Source organism: Haliotis asinina, chromosome 10, assembly GCF_037392515.1.
Source record: "Haliotis asinina isolate JCU_RB_2024 chromosome 10, JCU_Hal_asi_v2, whole genome shotgun sequence".
NCBI classification, from domain to species: Eukaryota; Metazoa; Mollusca; class Gastropoda; order Lepetellida; family Haliotidae; genus Haliotis; species Haliotis asinina.
The window spans coordinates 35,803,650-35,820,725 of record NC_090289.1 but is presented as its reverse complement, the minus strand read 5'-3'; the positions used below and the strand labels follow the sequence as shown (position 1 = coordinate 35,820,725).

Genomic DNA, 17,076 nt, shown 5'->3' with positions numbered 1-17,076 from the left:
CAGTTGTAAACGTATAAGTGTTTGTGATGTAAAGGGACATAACTACAGATGGTCAAATGTGAACAAACCACAATAACTGCACCGACAGGTGATATGGGGTGACGTTTTTGTGGAATATAATTTTCTAAAGGTAAGACAAATTTCATATTTTCCTTATTTATGTACAGTCTGTACATGTGATCGCGTGTATGCGTGTTTGTGTGTAGCCAACTGACTGGGAGGATGTGCCATCAGAATCATGAACGTCGGTATCATTGTTTACACCCGTGTATAGTCACGTGTAACTCTATTTTGTAACAAGGAAATGTCATGTCACATCGAGGTGAAACTGTAATCTAACAACACTCCGAATACTGACACACAGGTTACGAAATGTATCGGATGTAAAGAGAATATCGTGAAATGTTCGTGGCATCTCTACGGGGTAATGATGTCAGCTGATCAAGTACGGTTTACAGGTCAATATCCAGTGTGGGACATATATGGGAGTTTTCACTGAGTTGGCTCATGCAGCTGGTCGGCTAATGGCAGACCTTTGAGGTTCAGCAGAAAGATCACTCAAACTTCGAAAATATTGATTCAGAGACCTTTATTTGGCAATTTCAAAATTTGCTTATGATGGACAAAAATCTTCACTGGGTTTTATTTTAGCCCTTCTATTATCATTCATATTTTCTCTGCACGTTTTGGAGTGCTAAAGCCTTTTATGAAACAAGTCCACATTTCCCTTACTTTTCAAACAGGCTCCAGATAAGGGCTGTATTGGCATATGTATGGATAAAAAATATGCATGATACAGTAGGTGAAAAATCACAAAACATAGCAGATACGCACCACAGCAGTGGTGTACGGTCTTAGAATCATTTATGGATGTATTTATCTGAAAAAGTATTGCTTTATCAGTGTTTATTGTTTGTTGACCTGTTTACACAAGAGTAGCAATGTTGTGGTGCATATTTGAAACAAAGCACAAGATTACATAGATGCCATTAAATTCCTTTCAGCACTCTAACTTTTCCCAGTACTCTTATATTGAAAAATAAGGCGTAGATACTCCTCATGTTGAAAAATTATCTGGATCTCTCTTTTAATCCTTGGTCTGATTGGCACTTTTACTTGGATGATCTGAAGCCATTGTACATTTATTGCCCATATTTCTTCTGTTGGTTTCTTTTGGTTTAAAGTCTTGCGGATACAGCTTGAATAGATAAAAGGTTCCTGTTTTGTTTGTATTTGTTGTTTAGCACCATGCACAGCACCATTCCAATTATTTGACTGAAGCAATTGAGTCTATACCACACAATCCAGTGATCAATAGCTAGAGTATCAATCTGGGCAACTGGCATACATGAGTAAAGTAAGTCAGTGAATCTGAGCACTCGTTCCCATTGCTCTTGCTTGGCAATGACAAAAGGATCTATGCTGAAGCGTCACACATACATAATAATGAAGGTATCCATATTTATGATAAAGTATCTTACTTTCTTATCACCTGATGCCATTCATTGCCTTCTATGACAAACATGGTTTTAAACATACCAGTTCAAACCAAATGTTCACAGTTCACCAATGCCTAACAATATTCTTTTTTGTTTTGGATGCCATGTTCATTATGCTGGATGCCATAAAATATTAAAATATTTATTTTTGTATTATATGCTGATATATGGATGCCAGTATGTCACAATAATTTCCAACCTTATACTCCTCAAAGGCTGACATATCATTAAATTGTTTAGGTGTAAATGTATTAGCATGTATATGCACTTACTTATACGACTCATGACTTGAGTTACATGTTATTTTATCACTATTGCATTGATTGAATCATAGATGCTGAGGCACTGGATCACAGGATTTTCTGGTCCAGACTGCATTCTTAACAAACGTGTCAATAATTGTCATATCAGATGGGGGTGAGGGTTGATACACATCGATGAAACAGCACACACAGAAATATTACTAGCTCATGTAGAATATGGAGACCAGGTAGAATTTAAACTTTGCATAGTTCTGTAGATGTCCGTGACCATGATTTATCTAATCTACATAAATATTGTCAGATTTATTGGAAGATATACCTTCCAAAGATGTCATAGAAAGGGAATCTCATCAAAGTGTCTACTGATATCAATTATATCAGTACGAGTTGATAAAGTTACAAATATAAATAGGCTTGCTGAGGAGATTTTTACCTTTATCACTGCGAGTTGATATAACTGATAACTTTAGACATGAGAGGGAGATTCCATTTATCATCAAAAATGATTATTCATTAGTTATCATTGAAAAATGTACATCTCTCAACACTACTGCCATCAGACTTGCAGTCATAGCATTCTGACATCATAAGTTCATGACATTATACTGTTGTCAGGGCATTATACAAAATCTACTGTCAAAATGATATCTCCTAGGAGATATCATATGATCTCATACAAGCGATATCTCCTGTGGAGCACAGTTTTGGATGCTAAAAAGTGTCAGACAATGCAAACAGGTTTGACACATTAATCTGTCAGTGACAAACCCATGGAGAGTTACCACTGACTATGGCAATACATGGCTATGATCCTATGTTGCTGATGACCCACAATGTTAATGTTGTGGACTATATATTAATGTCTGGTCACATTCAGGTAATTGGTGAAGAGTCAGATTATGCCAGATGGCAATGAGTTTCCTGACAGTGGCCGCTTACCATTGTAATATATCTGTCCAGTCAGTCTCTATCAGAGAGCTCATGAAGATCTGGGATAGAATTGATCTTCAGCAACCCATCCTTGCCGTAAGAATTAAGTATCAGGTGGTCAGATGGTGAAATCGAAAAGTTGCTGAGTGTGGCACTTTAACAAACTAACACCTATGAGAAATCAGTGAGGACATGGTATCTGCAGGATGTTGGATGGATTAACACTGATCAAGTGAAAGGTCTTGGTGACATAGCTAAAGGGTCATACCCCACTTCGCAGGGCAGCTGATAATAACGGATTGAGAGCAACGGTCCGCTAGTTGGCCAACTATAATCTGTTTTCTGTGAGAATTGTCACCCGTAGTTTCACTTGGACGACATGAGCATTTGACTGACTGAGTTCGAACTCATTAATTACAAGGCACCAGGGCCTTATTCTCGAAACATTCATAGCCCTAAGAATTCTTAACTTTGGTCGTAGCCAATGTGTTAAAAATGGGCTTAAGAACTTGGTATGGCTACAAACGTCTCGAGAATAGCTAAGCAGGTTTTGGATGAAGTCAGTTTCCAGTAACCAGTTTGAGTGAACTTGAATTATGTCAGCAACACTGAGGGAAGCTTATTCGTATGATAATTTCTGTCATTGCAAAATATCAAATCACAAGTTAACGTTCAGTTCATTCCAAGTTTCAAGGGAAGTAGACACTTAATCTATCTAGGTCACAAGTTTAGTGTTAAGGGCACTAAAAGGGACCAAGATCATTGGAAAGGCAGGTTATCCTGCAACCGCTGACACAGTCAGTGATGTTCTCATCAGTTTCACAACTATTAAGTTTATTATGAAGAGAAAATACACCAAAAATGTTGAATTGATGGAATAATAAAAAATCAAAATGAAGTTACGGTGTGTACTTAGTTAGGGCGAAACAGACTATATGTTAATCCCCATTGTCTGAGGGATTATCGCACAGCAGTAAAGTTTTGCCTAGAACAAAAGTGTCTGGCAAAACAAGAACTCCCTGGTCTGTCATCATGCCCTAAAGTTGTTTATATTGTTTGTATGTTTGTTTGTTGTCTAAACACTGCAATCAGCAATATTCCAGTTATATGGCAGTGAGTTGTGAATAATCAAGTCTAGATGATCCATAGGTCAAAAGTTAAAGTGTCATGTGTCAACAAAGTCAGCGAATGTGACCATCCAATGGCCTCAAGTCACCTCTTACCAAAAACATGATTTATTGAAGACCAGTTCTAACTTGGATCTTCATGTTTTCATGTGTTTATGAATTGTGATTATTCAATCACTTGATTTGACAGAATCAAATTTAACACGCTGTTGTCATGTAGCTGCTCATGATTGCATTAACGAAATTCTTCTTTATGTTAAACTAAATCTTTGGTAATTGCCAAGACATTCCACAATGGCTTGGCTGGATGTCCCTCTTGCCATCATTATCAGTAGATTTAAGCATAGTGTAAGTATAATGTTGTCAACTTCCTCATTTGAGTCTCTCATATCAAACACTGTTAGACTTCGGACAACCTTGGCTTACGGCCAAGCCAGTGCTTTTTCTTTTCACTTAGTAGGTCAGTAGTTGATTTTATAGCACATGTATTTCATCTCCCATAGTGCTATATACATGCTGCAGCCATGTTTGTTTTGCTGATGTTGGATAACATGGAAACTGCAACAGGTTGTACTTTATGGATCACACAGTACATGTTGCTAACTAGTTGTGTTACTCCAGCGCTGGATGCTCTTTCTCACTTTGTAATGTTGTGAACATTTATACGTTATTGGATGTGGTTGATTGAAATATTTTCTCTGTGTAGGAATATATTTGTTAACTGAGAGTGATGTTGGAAAATGTGTGTTCACTTTAGATAAACCCCAAAATTATCAATACTGAAGCTGCACTGAGATTGAAATATTGTATAGCCCCTGGAGAGAACACTATTAGATTTAATAATGTCAGTGAGTACTTTGATGATGTTTTTTCATATTGAATGAGTGTGAGGATGTTTCATGATGTCAGGATTGTTTTGTCCATTCTGCATTACAACAAGTAATACTAATGCAAGTCTCAACCAGTATGCAGTATTGGCGAGACATCACATTATGTTTCAAATAGAATAGTTCAATTATAAAGATAGGATTCAGCTGTGGAAAAGAGACATTGAACCCATGGCCTTGTTGCAGTTATTTCCTTTCTGAGATATCCAACAAGTAGTGTTCAATAACTGAATGATGTTAAAAAACAAATAGGCATATGGGGTATATTTTTAGTAAAACTGAATACCAACATCAGATTTTCAAGACAAAAAGGTGTACACTTCAGGTCTGCATTATTTGGGTACTTCTTTTGGCCTTTTCATGCTTTAATCATGACTTTCTGGTACAACTTCAAAAAACACAATGTATACACAACTGAAGGAAAAGCAGTTGATTATGTTGAAATAGTTGTAGAAATCTTTACAGTGAGAAAAAAATTGTATAGACACACAGCATGATGCTCCACATCCAAAACAGTCTTTTCTCAGTTAAAAAGAATCCTATCACGTCAGTGTTTAAGTTTTTTTTGTTAGAATCAGACTTGTTAATCATGTTTTAGCATGCACAAGAAATAATGAAAGCAAATGAAATGTTAATAAAACTCTTTGCTTGAAGACCTGTGAAGGTCCTGAGTAGAATAGGCCCATGCAACTCATGCTTGCCATAAAAGGTGACTATGCTTGTCGTAAGAGGTGACTAGGGGGATCGGGTGGTCAGGCTCGCTGACTTGGTTAGCACATGTCATCGGTTCCCATTTGTGCAGATCAATGCTCCTGTTGTTGATCACTGGATTGTCTGGTCCAGACTCGATTATTTACATACTTCCAGCGATATAGCTGGAATATTGCTGAGTGCAGCATAAAACTAAACTCATTCACTCAGCCTTTGCTTAAAAGCTTGCGGATGATTTTATGTCCGTTTTCCAGTAGTGTTACTGGTTTACAAAGGAAGATAAGTGTCTTAGAAAAGTGTTGTTTTAAATGGGGTTCAACTGTCAATTTTGATAAAACTGAAATTATAGTCTTTTGGAATGGTGGCAAACTCAGAAAAAATGAATTTTGTTTTTTTGGTGAACAACGCCTGAAGATATCAACTTATAATTATTTGGGACTGTTATTTTCCAGTAAATTGTCATGGTCAAAATCTGTTCAGAACCTTGTTAATAAAGCTGCAAATGCTCTATCTTCTGTAAAAATTCTAGCTCGTAAACTTCCGAACATTTACCGGGTACCCTGTAGTTCTTTTTAATATTTTTGATGTACAGATTAAGCCGATACTTTTGAATGTCCAGTTTTGCAAATTTGTTTTAGGTTTAAGTTACAAGAGCACTAATGTAGCTGCTTTAGCAGAATGTGGTAGAAATCATATTTATGTTGATTCTTTTTTGAGGGTTATTAAATATTGGTTTATATCTTATATATCTTATTTACTTCTGGATTTGGTTTCGTTTGGGACAACCAAGGTGTTGGTTCTAAAGATGCATTTCTTCATAATTTTGAAACACGGATAAAAAGTTGTAATATACAGTCAATAGTGTCAGAAATCAATGAGTATTCTACTTTGCATCTGTATTCAAGACTTAAGACTTCATTCTGCTTAGACAGTTATCTTTCTTATATAAAATCTAAAGAGGCAAAACGTCACATTACTTTATGAGGATTTGGTGAATTACCTATTTATAAGAATATTGGTCGACACAATGGTATTCAGAGACAGTATCGTTTTTGTATGCTATGTAAATCTAACGACATCGAGGACGAATTCCATTTCCTTTATAAATGTCCCTTATATAATGATCTACGTAAAATACATATCTCAAATATTCCTGTGTACAGCAATGAAGAAATCTTTATCAGTATTTTACAGAACAGCAGTTTAAACAAGTTATTGTCCATTTCTAATTTCATTGAAGAAGTTCTTGCTTTGCGTAATTCCTCACTGTGAAATTGTCACCTTTATATTGCTTAACACAACTCAGTGACAATGTCATTTATTGTTTTCCCGCTGTACGTGGGCTTAAGGCCTTTCTACTGGATAAACCTGATTGATTGAATAGGATGGTGTGTCATGTAAGTATCTATTTTCAAATATCGTGTAGTCATTTCTTGCTAGATTTTGGGCAAGTAAGTTCATGTAAACATTGCTAGCATCTGAGTGAGGAGTGGTTGTTATCTAGTGGCTATGTGGACGTTTGGTCTCACAGTGACTTGACCTGGACTCCTGTCAACAGTTGACCCAGTAACAATGATATAACCTCCATCCATATAGCCCTCTCTATGTTAACTTTGCCACATTGAACATATGTACTGTTATCTTAGTCCAGGCTTATCCTAGACAATACCAGCTTAAGAAAATGTATTTTATTTTGAGGGTTGGTGTGTAATTGTAAAGATCTGAGAGGGAAGTTAGAAATCATTTTTGACCTTATCTGAACAATTTCATAAGCAGTGAGTGTTTATTAAGGGAGTTAGTTACTTAACCAGCTTCTGTTGATAATGATTAGACCAGCTGATGCTGACGGACACTGGTCCATCTGATGTTGACTGTGAGTGGACAAGTTGGTGTTGACAGTAACTAGCCCAGCTGATGTTGACAGTGACTGGATTAGCTGGTGTTGACAGTGACTGGACCAGCTGATGTTGACAGTGACTGGATCAGCTGGTGTTGACAGTGACTGGACCAGCTGATGTTGACAGTGACTGGATCAGCTGGTGTTGACAGTGACTGGGTCAGCTGATGTTGACAGCGACTGGATCAGCTGGTGTTGACAGTGATTGGGTCAGCTGGTATTAACAGTAATTGGACCAGCTCATATTGACAGTAACTGGACCAGCTCATATTGATAATGACTGGATCAGCTGGTGTTGACAGTGACTGGACCAGATGTAGTTGACAGTCTCTTGACCAGATGGTGTTGTCAGTGACTGGAACAGCAGATGTTGACAGTGACGTAAGCAGCTAATGCTGCCTGTGTGATCCCAGTTAGATTATTGAGGTCGCTGTGAAAAAATACAGGTATATTGTTGTGTGCTGAGTTAAAAATTGTATGAATACACAATGGCATTTAGAAAATGGACAGCCAGAAATAAATCCTGTTTGGAAATATGTGTATTTTTTGTCTTATTAAGAAAATTATGTCATTACTATTTACATCATACAAAGGACTAGTGGATGCAATAAACTGCTTTCTCCAAAGCAAAACCCAAATCACTCTCCCAAATTAGGCCAGCATTCTGTGATATAATTTGAATGCTATTGTAAACATCACTGATCCCAGCTCACGTGTCTTCTGTGACTGATGTATTGCTGTGTCAGTGAGTGTTTGGGTTGGTTATCAGATATTGGTGCGTTATCAAATCACTTTCTCTGACCATGCTCGCTAACATTTAGCTGAAGATGATGACCACGTCACTCTCAGGTAGGCGAGATTACCGACAGTCATGGTGAAGTGTGGCAACACTGATGGCGTATTCAGGACAGTGTTAGTATGATTGATGGTGAAACTGTGTGTGTGGGTTGGTGGGTGGGGTGTGCTGGGGTATTTCTTTTTTCTTTGTTTTTTTTTTTGGGGGGGAGGGTGGTTTGGATGGATGAGAGGATGTGTGGTGAGTGGATAAAAAGCCAGCCAAGGGAGGTGATAAAATTCCTGGGCCGAGCCTTAGATGCATCTAGGGTATAGTGGAGATTTATGAGAACATTGTATGGAGGATGGGTGCTAAATAGAAGATGAAAGGACTATATCAGGTTATGTAAAATTGAAAAAGACATGCTCTAATCCAGTTTGCATGTAATCACAGAAGACTATTTATCACAGTGTGTTACACGGGCCATTTCCAAGAACTGTACAGACGAGTGAGTAAAGGATTGAGTTTGAATGATTAAAGCTTTATGCTGGTTTTAGCAATATTTCAGCAGTGTCCCAAGGACACGAGAAAGGCACACCTTTTGTTAACCTGATGTGACATTTTGGAATAGATCAACATGAGTATCCTGAATTGCAAGACACAGGTGTTCATCCGAGTCGAGAAATACGAAAAGTTGTTGCAGACTGCCAACGTAAAATGTTTCCAATGAATGAGATTTTCCCCAAACTGGGTAGAGGTCCTTCAGTGATCCACGTTGTAGCTTTTTCGTTGTAGTAGACTCGATGACTTGTTTGAGTTTGTCTTCAGCAACCTTATGCTCGATATCTACAGGGTAAATGTTCCGATGAATCTCCAGTATACCCTGGAAATATCGAGGATGCAGCAACCCATGTTTGTAGTAAGAAGCAACTAATGGGATCAGGTAGTCAGACTCATCAACTTGTTTGGCATGATCAAGCATGGCCTCTGCCCAGCACATTGACACGGTACTGTGTATTTGATGCTGTTGAATCACAGGCTATCCCAGAAACTTGGTTTCCTAATAAAAAGAAGCATTAGTTAGTGTTTGTTTCATTTCAAGTGAACATCATTTGGATAGTCTAGAGGTTCAAGTGTTTGCTTGTCTCACCAAAGACCCAGGGTCAGTTCACCGACAGTGGGTCAAATTTAAGCCCATTTCGTGTGTCACCTTTTGTGATATGGCATGAGTATTGCTGAATGCAGGGAAAACCCTTCTAACAACTCTCTCACAGTCATCTTAAGCAATTTATTCAGAGTTCCACTGTACTTTCACACTTTGTATTAAACTTATTAATGCCATCTACATAGAGTGAGTGAGTGAGAGAGTTTACTTTTATGATGCACTCGGCAATATTCCAGCTATAATTATGGCGGCGGTCTGTAAATAATCGAGTCTGGACCAGACAATCCAGTGGTCAGCAACATGAGCATCAATCTGCGGAATTGGGAACGACTTGATGACGTGTCAACCAAGTCAGCGAGCCTGACCCCCTGAACCCCTGTAGTCGCCTCTTACAACAAGCACAGTCGCCTTTTATGGCAAGCATGGGGTGCTGAAGGCCTATTCTACCCCGGGACCCCATCTAAATAGAAATAAAGGGTCTTTTTAACAAGATGTAATGATATAATATCTATTTTGTTGTCATTCTTAAAATGTGAAATATATGATAGGTCAGTCTTAACTAAGGAAGCTTCCCCTTTACACTGCTCATTTGGTTGTAAACTAACATACTATTTGTACATACAATTAGATATTATGCCATTTTAAGACATGCATTAGATATTCAAAACAGAGTAAGTTATGTTATTGCTATAATTTAAACAAGCTATAATTTGCTGAGAAAATGACGGAGATCAGGCATCATTTTTGACATACAACATGAAATGATGCCAGCTGTTTGTCATTTGTTTGTGTCATCCATGATATGAATCGAACCGAGGACTTCAGCTTGACAAGTGAATACTTAACCATTAAGCAGGGGTGGGGTAGCCTAATTGTTAAGCGTCCATTTGCCACATAAAAGTAAGTGAGCGAGTTTAGTTTTATGCCCCATTCACCAAAGATCCACATTCGATTCCCACATGGGTACAATGTGTAAAACCCGTTTCTGTTGTTCCCAGCTGTGATATTGCTTGAAATATTGCTTAAACAAATGAACTCACATTTTTTTTTACTCTTTTAACCATTACAATTGAAAGACTTGTGGTAAGTTGCAAGCGAAACACCAATATTTTTTCTTAAAAAATGTGTGGTTAATTAATACCGAGTGATTAAAAGTTGCCAAAAAGTCACCTGCTTCCCTGTCTCTGCTAACAAAACCTAAGACAGGTTATGTAACTCTATCGCCCTGCAGTGACATCATGTGGGGGAGGATTTTCACTTTGTTGTATATAAAATGTGTAACAAGCTTGTCAATTGATTGATTTCTCGATGTCAACAAAGACATGACGAAGTGGTTGTTGTCAAATGCTCCCAGGTGTTGGTTGATGGTGTCACCATGCACAGATTTCCACAGAACCCCTCAGTTCGTGCTAAATATGGTGCTTGTGGGTGCAAGGCGAACAGTGTGAAGCCAGTATATATTAAATCAGGTGGTTGGACACCTACCTCGCTTCCAAGATAGAAGATGCTATTTAGATTTGTTTCCATCAAGTTAAAAAAATCAAAACTATATACTAGTAAATGATTGATAACCTGAAGGATTTTGCATGACACAACTTGTAACATGGGATTTCTTCCCCAGAAAGCGATCAGTGTTATTGTAAGTACCTTAAAAGCATTTATTCTCAGACTGGAGGATTTTCGTGACAGGGTGTCGCCATTTTTAAAAATCGTGGTGTCATGGTCTAAAGTCAGTTTGAGAATCAATTAGATAATGGTTTGTTTTCATCAAGTTAAATAATCAAAACTACTTCCTACTCATAATTACATATGTTTGTGAACGATGACCAAAACAATTTTGCATAACACCGCTTGTAACAGAATGATTTATATCCATTGTAACAACAAGTGATTTTGATAGAAACGTCTATGAAACCAAGTTTCATTGTATCTCGGAAAATATGCAGTTGACAAAATTGAATGGCTGTAGATTGTGCAAACATAAAGCTTTCATTTTTTCAAAACAGTTGTCACGATTGCAGGTTTAGACTAATCTATAAACAAGATAATCCACCCCCTGAAATGTAGATAAATACTACAGCAACCCACGTAGGTAAACTTCATATTACGTCACGGATGCATGCTCCTCTGATTGGTTGAAATTCCGTTTGCAGGAGAGAGTTGTGCACTGTTGTCAGAAAGGTCGATTTAAGGCAATTAAATGTCGAAATAAGTAGTTTTAACGACAGGGTTTCATTTATAATGACGTCAACAAATGATTTATGTATTTGTATCCCCATAGAGTATATGTGATCTTTGAAGCAGTTCAGAACCATATAGACTCACTCACTCACTTTCATTCACTCAAAAGTTTAGCAACTCTCTCTCACAAAGTATCAAGTTTGCCATATAAATATTCAGGAAGGTGTATTTCTATAAATTCCTATCTGATTCAGAAGAATGTGACATCCTCGTGACTACAAAGTGAAGTTATTTGCAGAATGTTTTGATGGACTTCATAGATACGTGGACAATGAAATGCTAGTATATTTTGATAAATGAACAATGGTGAAGGGTTGCTTCCTGTGAAGAACTCCCATGTTAGTAGACAGACAAGTATATCACTTACACTTCCTGCTGTGCTATAGCAAGTTTAGTTTCGACTCAAGTTTTCAACTGCGTTGCAACAATATCAATTCTAGGCAATTAAATCATGTCAGATTTTTATATGTATTTCACCTTCCCTATTTTTTCCTCATGTGACTGTGTGATGTTAGAACAGGTGATGAACATTGACTAGGAGTCTTCACAAAACATGCAGTGAGTATATGCTACTATATACTGTCAAAACTGACAAAACATATTAAGTATTGAGCAGGTTATGTTTTAGGTATTGTAGTTCATACTTATGACAGGATCTGTGAAGATCCAGGATAGACGTAATATTCATGAACCCATGCTTGTCATAAGAAGCAACTAACAACAGTGTCAGGTTGTCAGGCTTTGCTGGCATGGTTTACGCATGTCATTGTATCTCAGTTACACACATCAATGTTCATGTTGTTGATCACTGGATTGTCTGGCCGAGATTTGATTACTTACAGACCAACGCCATATGACTGTAATATTGGTTAGTGCTGCATTAAGCTATGCTACACTACACTGCACTCTATAGCAAACTCTGGATTAAATGTCACATTCTGTTCCTACAGGCCATTGATAATGTAGCTGAGGTATAATGTCCCTGCTTAAATTCTTTCCCACTCACTCACTTACTGCAGCTCATTAATCATGTGTGGCCATAATTCTGGGGATATTTGTTTCTCTTCATCATTTTTCAGTGGAGTTACCTTGTCCTGACTACGTGTCATTAATTGTCTATCTGTTATTGCTGAAATGTAAGATGTATTCTTTTCCAAGTGTACTGAACATATCAATGTCATTTTAGATAATCTCTTGATCAAGTATTACTGTCTTTAAGGTGAAGTCTTTGTCATCATGCTAGTACCTGGGGAAATGAGCAGGTAATTCAGTTAAAACTAATGTATTCATTGATATAATATGGCTGGAATCTACTCAGGGTATTGAAGGGCCCAGTATAACTATGGTGATGCGAAGAGGAGATGACATATTCAGGAGTTCAAAAATCTCATCTCCTGATGCCCAGGACAAGTCAGTTTTCATTTCGGGCAATCAAATAATGGTATCTTGCTTGTCCTTGGGCTACTATAGTTTACGCTTACAGTTTCAAACTGTAAATGAACTTGGATTTCATGTCATATATGATCAAAATGTTGCTATTAAATTTTGCAATGATAATAAAGTAGAGTTATCCTTCTTGGCTATTTATCACTTTTCGATAAATAGTCCAGTAAAAATTAACATCAACTACCATGCTGATTTATTCTTTCATGATTTCACCGTCATGATTATGTCATAAACATTATCGCAAGTGGAAAAACATTGGTCAGGACAATTCTTAAGGTCACTTGCCCATTGGCAAGTGGCTTTTTAAAATGTTTGAACCCCTGCATTTTGGATGGTAGGTAGAGGATATGGGACACTTGTGGGCCAGAGAGAAAGACTAGGTATGACAGTACTGGTATTAGGTAGTGAATGACATCCAATCCCATGTCATCCATGTCATGTGACATTCCACATTGTATCAGGTTCCAGTAACTGACCAACGCAACACCTGGATGATGATCAAGAGGTATTTGTGATTGTGAAATACCCCATTGTACTGTAGCAGAAACCTTAGATGTTAAATACTTTTGTTCTTGACTCTGTAAGTGGTGGTTAGGTCTGTCACAGTTACATTGTAAAGCTGTCTGGATCACATGGACAAGTTTAGCTTTGTAATTAATAGTGCCAAGTACCAAGATGGCACTGAATAGGTAGGTGTGTTATGACATTAATAGGCCGGTAATGTTTGAAGCCTCTGGTGTATTGCTGAGAGCAATATAAAACCAGATTCACTATTAGACTGTTGTATTTTAGTAGGTGTATTTTGACATTAGTAGGTAGGTAGATGTATCTTGACATTAAGAGGTAGGTGTATTTTGATGTTAGGTAAGTGTATTTTGACATTAAATCATGTATGATAAGTAGATGTCTCCTGACATTAATAGGTAGATGTGTTTGACGTTAATGGGTAGGTTATCTTGACATTAAGAGGTAGATATCTTTTGACATTATTAGGTAGATGTCTTGTAACTTTAATAGGTAGGTGTGTGTTGACATTAACTTATATGTAAATTGTAATAGGTAGGTGTCTCTTGAGATTTAATTATAGGTATTAGGTCAGCATCTCTTAAGATTAAATTTTATATTATATATTAGGTGACTCGGGCATCTCTTGAGATTAGATATCACCCATGAAGAGAAACAAAACAGTGATAATCCAGTTATCACCCAGATTGACAGCAGTCAATCTGACAGATGCTATCAATTGTAATGGCTGAAGTTAAAACTCAGATTCAACCTTCTCAACTGTATCATAAGTTAACAGCTTGCTTGTGGATATTTTTCGATATCTGATTTTTCGATTGACTGATTGCAAATCAGGTTTCCAGAAATAATCGCAAGATTGTTGAATAGTTGATCTTTTCTCAACAATTACATTGCAAGTGACTTCCAGATAAAGTTGTCTGTACAGCGGTATGATGTAACTATCTGTAGACTTGATCATAGAGGTGATTGTACAGTGGTATGAGGTGGCTGTGAGTAGACTTGACCATAGAGCTGATTGTACACTGGTATGATGTGACTGTGAGTAGACTTGAATAGACTTGACCATAGAGCTGATTGTACACTGGTATGATGTGACTGTAAGTAGACGACCATAGAGCTGATTGTACACTGGTATGATGTGACTGTAAGTAGACGACCATAGAGCTGATTGTACACTGGTATGATGTGACTGTGAGTAGACGACCATAGAGCTGATTGTACACTGGTATGATGTGACTGTGAGTAGACGACCATAGAGCTGATCGTACACTGGTATGATGTGACTAAGTAGACTTGACCATAGAGCTGATTGTACACTGGTATGATGTGACTGTGAGTAGACGACCATAGAGCTGATTGTACACTGGTATGATGTGGGTGTGAGTAGACTTGACCATAGAGCTGATAGTACACTGGTATGATGTGGGTGTGAGTAGATTTGACCATAGAGCTGATTGTACACTGGTATGATGTGGGTATGAGTAGACTTGACCATAGAGCTGATTGTTCAGTGGTATGATGTAGGTGTGAGTAGACTTGACCATAGAACTCATTGCATAGTGGTATGATGTGTTTCAAAGTTAGTGTGTGGAGAAACACATGATCTGTCAACTTGAACTTGATTCAGTTGAAAGTCTTATGACTTTAAGAGGATTGATGTGAACTTGTGAAGGCAAGGATCAGCTGTATATTCGAATACATGTCTAGGGTTTCCCAAGTCTATCGCATGATGTAAATCTCCGTCTGTAGAGCACCTGAGAGAGCTAACATTCCTCTTGCATTCACTGAAGTGTTTTCAGGTGAAATTAGCACCTTGCATTCTTCAAATAAGTGGACATATGATACCAAAACTGATATACCTGTACTGGTCGGTTGAAGTTGAACTGTCCCTGTGTCTCTCTGACCCTGTTGGTCTTCTGTTCAAGCATAGTTTACTGAAGGCCAATTATGTCTAGGAGCTATGGGTGATTACAATGGGTCATCCTGAGCTAAAGGCAGATCTTCGAGGGATAGCACACTAAAACCCGTGTTCGAACCAATACAAGCAGCCAGACACTTAAACTAGTCTGCCACCCATAATCCCACCATATTATTTTTTTCATAATCATTTGCGTACTGTAACGATGTAAAGCCAGTGCAAAGCACTAACCTAACGCGGTTTTCAGAATCACGCGCAAAGGGTTCCTTTCTGCTTGCATGTTTCTATCAAAGTTATGTATTTTTCAAAGACTAAGGATGTCATCATATTTGTGTGTAATATTCTTGAATTCATGATAAACTCAATATCGTCTCAAAGTACGAGCTCTATAGAGCGTTGAGTTGGCCTAGTGGTTAAAGTATTCACTTGTCACCTCGTCTATTCCCCACATGGGTACAATATGTGAAGCCCATATCTTTTTTCGACTGCTGTGATACAGCTGGAATATCGCTAAATGCAGCATAAAAACCAAAGTCACTTGCTATGAACTGTGCTTGGAGTGAACATGCATAGATTGTTCATTGCAACATAATACCATTTTTTCTGAATTGATGCTCTACAATTTACTCCATAATGTCATTTGTTAAATGAATCCTCATAATTCATTTCTCATTCTGTTTATGTAGTAGAGGTGGCGTATAGTGGCATGATGAGCATTTGAATGAAAGAGTTTGTGGAAGAAAATATAGCTTTTGTTTTCATTTCTATTATCCGAATATAATAATATGAAGCATAGTTAATTTCGAAAGAATGTGTCATTTGATATGATGGAATAGGTTTGGCAGGTCATGGTATATGTGACTGAAGTGTCTCATTCCAGCTCAAATCGGCATGAAATGTAAACAAGGCACTAACCTTATCTATAAAGTCTAATTTTTGGGTTGGTGTTTTTTAGTTTTGACACACAGACACTCATAATGGCCGTTGTTGATACTGGGCTCCATACATTTATGCACAGTTATGTTATCATTTTCATGTAGCCTTGTTTTTTAAGTGATTGTTTATTTTGGTTTGTTGTAGAAAAAAACGTTGCTTTCCAATAATCCATGCACAATGTGATACAAAGAAAGGAATTTAATGCTCTATTAAATATGTCATTGACTATTTGATATTTGGTATTGATAGATTTGACAGATTGTATTTCTTCAGGACTGTAATCACTTGGTAGGTGTGCGCTTAGCAATGATTGCAACATCATAGCAGTAAATGTTGTAATCATGTGATATGACGGGATATAACAGGGAGTAGATATATGTGTAGGATTATTGTCTTCATATTAAATACAGTACAAAGTGAATGAATGAATGAGTATCATTTTTCGCTGCCTTTAACAATATTATTGATAGTAACTATCACAGCAGGGGACACCTCAGAAATGGGATTTACACATTATACCTGTGACATATGCAAACACATACAAATCTGATCTTGCAATAGCATTAATATCATGTGCTTATGAAAGGAACTTGAAAGTATGGAGGATGGTGTATTGTTCTGATACATATGTGCTGTCACATGGTCCCTGGTGCTATTGTACAAAGCAATCTTTAAGTGCTGAGGTGACCGAAACTCCCATGTCCCATATGTTAACGTAGACACAAGGTAATCATAGTGCTAAGATTGTTTTATACA

The 17,076-nt window shown here is 37.5% G+C and overlaps 2 protein-coding genes across 3 annotated transcripts in view; both read left to right on the top strand.

Annotated features, from left to right (window-relative positions):
* Positions 1-17,076, top strand: part of LOC137297648 (mannose-1-phosphate guanyltransferase alpha-A-like) — a 510,132-nt gene that overhangs the window by 227,836 nt on the left and 265,220 nt on the right. The gene's annotated exons all lie outside the window — the stretch shown is intronic.
* The window catches only part of LOC137297637 (serine/threonine-protein phosphatase 6 regulatory ankyrin repeat subunit B-like), an 81,074-nt gene continuing 64,049 nt past the window's right edge, over positions 52-17,076 (top strand). Inside the window, exon 1 of one of the 2 annotated variants that reach the window (XM_067829529.1) lies at positions 52-130. The gene's annotated coding sequence lies outside the window, so the exon portion shown is untranslated. Of the gene's footprint in view, positions 131-12,031; positions 12,054-17,076 lie in introns of those variants that run through there. The other variant, XM_067829530.1, reaches the window with a different exon arrangement.